The sequence below is a fragment of the Hemiscyllium ocellatum genome, chromosome 8, assembly GCF_020745735.1.
Source record: "Hemiscyllium ocellatum isolate sHemOce1 chromosome 8, sHemOce1.pat.X.cur, whole genome shotgun sequence".
NCBI classification, from domain to species: Eukaryota; Metazoa; Chordata; class Chondrichthyes; order Orectolobiformes; family Hemiscylliidae; genus Hemiscyllium; species Hemiscyllium ocellatum.
The window spans coordinates 68,084,608-68,089,247 of NC_083408.1; positions in this window are offsets into that span (position 1 = coordinate 68,084,608).

Below are 4,640 nucleotides of genomic sequence, written 5' to 3' on the forward strand. Positions count from 1 at the left end.
GTTGTCCCCTACTGTATTCTGGTAGTCTAATTTAACTAACTTTATTTGCAGTAAATTAATACCTTTTTAGAACAAGTGCTCAGTTGCTCTTCCTTTTTTTTTTGGTGTGTTTTTCTCACATCTTTCTTCACCCATTTATATTTTTTGTCCTGCTCACCCTTTTGTTTTTAATCCCGAGTTGCCTCTCCTCAGGTACCTTCTGCAAATATAATCAAACTTTCAAGTAAATTGGAAACAGTGGTGAACCCAATGTCATTGTCTGAAGCAGTATATTTGGACTAGTTGTGATTAAGCTATTCAAATATTCTTTGTAAATGGAAAGATCTAACTATGAAACTTTAAAAATATTTAGGCTGATTTTGGTATTTGATTGGGAAAAAGCTTATTGTTTGAAATATGTTTTGCTATTTGTAAAATTGAGAGTTAAGGACAGAGTTGTACTGTTGAAAAGAACCTGTAACTAAAGAAATTGATAAGCATTCTAAATTGTGTTCAAATTATTCTTGTACTTATCATGAAATAAATAGATTTGTTAAGATATTTTTCCATTCTTGGTCCAATATTGTGCCATTTGACTTGTTTGTTCAGTTGAAGATCTCTCATCATATATTTCCTTGCCTGTCCCCCCAGTTTTTGTTATTACAATGTCCATACAAATCCCAGTCTATCAAGCAGCTTCTATATTACAAATGCATCACTTTGGTTACTGACAGAAGCATAATCCAATCTTCAGAAATAACTAGTTGAAGCATGCAAATTAGAAAAGCTTTGATTCAAACTCCATTCCCTAATGTATTAAAATGGTCACAATGCTTTTGTATTACTTGTAGCCCAATAAATGAGATAACGAGAGTCCAGAGACAGTATATTCCTGTTAGGATGAAAGGAAAGGCTGGTAGGTGCAGAGAATGCTGGATGACTAGAGAAATTTGAGGTTTTGGTGAGTAAAAAGAAGGAAGGATATGTTAGGTAGAGATCGGAGAAATCGAGTGAATCCTTAGAGTATAAAGCAGTAGGAGTATACTTAAGAGGGAAATCAGGAGGGCAAAAAAGGGACATGAGATAGCTTTGGCAAATAGGGTTAAGGAGGAATCCAAAGGGTTTTTACAAATACATTAAGGACAAAAAGGTAACTCTGGAGCGAATAGGGCCCCGCAAAGATCAGCAAGGCGATCTTTGTATGGAGCCGCAGGAGATGGGGGGGGGGGGGGGGGGGGGGGGTGGTACTAAATGAGTATTTTGCATCCGTGTTTACTGTGGAGACAGACATGGAAGATATAGAATGTGGAGAAATAGATGGTGACATCTTGAAAAATGTCTATATTCTAGAGGAGGAAGTGTGGGATGTCTTGAAATGCATAAAGGGTGGAACTGTGGCTCAGTGGTTAGCATTGCTGCCTCATAGCTTCATGGACCCAGGTTTGATTCCAGCCTTGGGTGATTGTGCAAACTCCACACAGACATTCTCCCTGTGTTTGTGTGGGTTTCCTCCAGGTGCTCTGGTTTTCCTCCCACGATCCAAAGATGTGCAGGTCAAGTGAATTGGTCATGCTAAATTGTCCATAGTGTTAGGTGCCTTAGTGAGGGGTAAATATAGGGTCTGGGAATGGGTCTGAGTGGGCTACTCTTCGGAGGGTTGGTGTGGACATGGTAGACTGAAGGGCCTGTTTCCATACTGCAGGGAATCTAATCTAAACGTGGATAAATCCCCAGGACCTGATCAGGAGTACCCTAGAATTCTGTGTGGGAAGCTAGCAAGTGATTGTTCTGTGCCTTACTGAGATACCTGTATCATTGAAAGACAGATGAGGTGCCAGAAGGCTGTTGGTTGGCTAATGTGGTACCATTATTTAAGAAAAGTGGTAAGAACAAGCCAGGGAACTATCAACCGGGGAGCCTGACGTCTGTGGTGGGCAGGAGGGAATCCTGAGGGACAGGGATATACATGTATTTGGAAAGGCAAGGACATGGCTTTATGTGTGGGAAATCATGTCTCATGAACTTGATTGAGTTTTTTGAAGAAGTAACAAAGAGGATTGAGGGCAGAGCAGTCGACGTGATCTATATGGACTTCAGTAAAGCGTTTGACAAGTTTGCCCAGGGGAGACTGGTTAGCAAGGTTAATATATAGAACATAGAAAATTACAGTGCAGTACAGGCCCTTTGGTTCTCACTAACAGGGAGAACTAGCAGTTTGGATACAGAACTGGCTCAAAGATAGAAGACAGAAGATGGTAGTGGAAAGTTGTTTTTCAGACTGGAGGCCTGTGACCAGTGGAGTGTCACAAGGATCGGTGTTGGGTCCGACACCAAAATTGGAGATGTAGTGGACAGGGCAAAAGGTTACCTCCAATTACAACGGGATCTTGATCGGATGGGCCAGTGGGCTGAGGAATGGCAGATGGAGTTTAATTTAGATAAATGTGAGATGGTGCATTTTGGGAAAGCAAATCTAGCAGGACCTTACCATTAAGTGGATACGTCCTAGGGAGTGTTGCTGAACAAAGAGACTTTGGAGTGCATATTCATAGCTCCTTGAAATAGAGCCACAAGTAAATGACCTAGTGAAGAAGGTGTTTGGTATGCTTTCCTTTATTGGTCAGAGTATTGAGTACAGGAATTGGGAGGTCATGTTGCAGCTGAACAGGACGTTGGTTAGGCCACTTTTGGAAAACTGTGTACAATTCTGGTCTCCTTCCTATTGGAAGGATGTTGTGAAACTTGAAAAGATTCAGAAAAGACTTAGAAGGATGTTGCCAGGGTTGGAGGATCTGTACTACAGGGAGAGGCTGAATAGGCTGGGTTTGTTTTCTCTGGAGCATCGAAGGCTGAGGGGTGACCTCAGAAGTTTATAAAATCATGACAGGCATGGATAGGATAAATAGACAGTCTTTTACCTGGGATGAGGGAGTCCAAAACTAGAGGACATAGGGTTAGGTGAGAGGGGAAAGATTATAAAAGGGACCTAAGGGGCAACTTTTTCACGCAGAGGGTGGTGTCTGTATGGAATGAGCTGCCAGAGGAAGTTCTGGAGGCTAGTGCAATTGCATTATTTAACAGACATCTGAATGAGTATATGAATAGGAAGGGTTTGGAGGGATAGAGGCCTCGCTGGCAGGCGGGACGAGATTGGGTTGGGATATCTGGTCCGCATGGATGAGTTGGACCAAAGGGTCTGTTTCTGTGCTGTGCACCTCTAATGTGTGAACACTGGGTTGTGACAGAACTGGATTTGAGCTATGTTTTAACTCTGCGCTATCACATGCTGATTCTCCAGGTTTTGAAATCCCTTGATGCTCAAACTTGTACATGTTGTCAATTTGTAGAAATCTGAACCTGAATAATGACTACTTTTAACAAGGGAGCAATAGCTGCAAAATTTTCAAATGCCAACAGGAGAAAATTAGCAATGAAATAAATGCTGGAAAAACTCAGCAGATCAAGTGTCTTCTCTGGAAAGAGTTAACATTGAGTCCAATATAACTTATTTAAAATTGAAATCATAAATATCTGGTATGAAATAATCAACTGTTCACTGAACAATGTATTTAATACCTGTGTGAAATATACTTAGGATGTCGTTTACGTTTATATTTGGAAACTGTCAACCCAAGAGGACAAATGCTCACCTGAATCCAATAATGATCATTAATCGATTGAGTACTTATTTCTGGGTAAGGTGACATGCATTCTGGGCTTTTCCAGTTTGTGAATCTAGTATTCACTTAGTCATAGATATATAGCACAGAAACTGACCCTTGGCCCAATTCATCCATGCTGACTAGATATCCTAAATCAATCTAGTTCCATTTAGAATCATGTTCATATACATGAAGTGCATGGAAACAAACCCTTTGGTCCAACCTGTCCATGCCGACCAGCTATCCCAACCCAATCTAGTGCCACCTGCCAGCACCTGGCCCATATCCCTCTAAACCCTTACCATTCATATGCCCATTCAGATGCCATTCAAATGTTGCAATTGTACGAGTCTCCACCGCTTCCTCTGGCAGCTCATTTCATACACGTACCACCCTCTGCATGAAAACTCTGCCCATTAGGTCTCCTCTATATCTTTCGTGTTTCACCCTAAACTGATGTCCTCTGGTTCTGGACTCCCTCACCTCAGAGAAGAGACTTTGTCTATTTACTCTATCCATAGCCTTCCTGATTTTATAAACCCCTCTGCTTCCGACTCTCCAGGGCAAACAGCTCTAGCCTATTCAACCTCTCCCTATAGCTCAAGTCGTCTAACCCTTGCATCCTTAACGCTTTTCCGAACATTCACCAGCACCTGGTCCACATCTCTCTAAACTGTCCCAATTCATATACCCATTCAGATGTCTTTTAAATGTTTTAATTGTACCGACCTTCTCTGCTGCCAAAGGAAGTGGAGATGTTCCATACACGCACCATGTAGATGGTGCCCCTTAGTTCCCATTTTTAAATCTTTCCCCTCTCACTTTTAAACCTAGGCCCTCTTGTTTTCAACTCCCCTATGCTGGGGGAAAATACCTTGACTACCCTATCCATGCCACTCATGATTTTATAAACTTCTATAAGGTCTTGCTTCAGCCTCCAATGCTCCAGGGAAAATAGCCACAGCATATTCAACCTCCCCCTATCGCTCAAACTCTCCA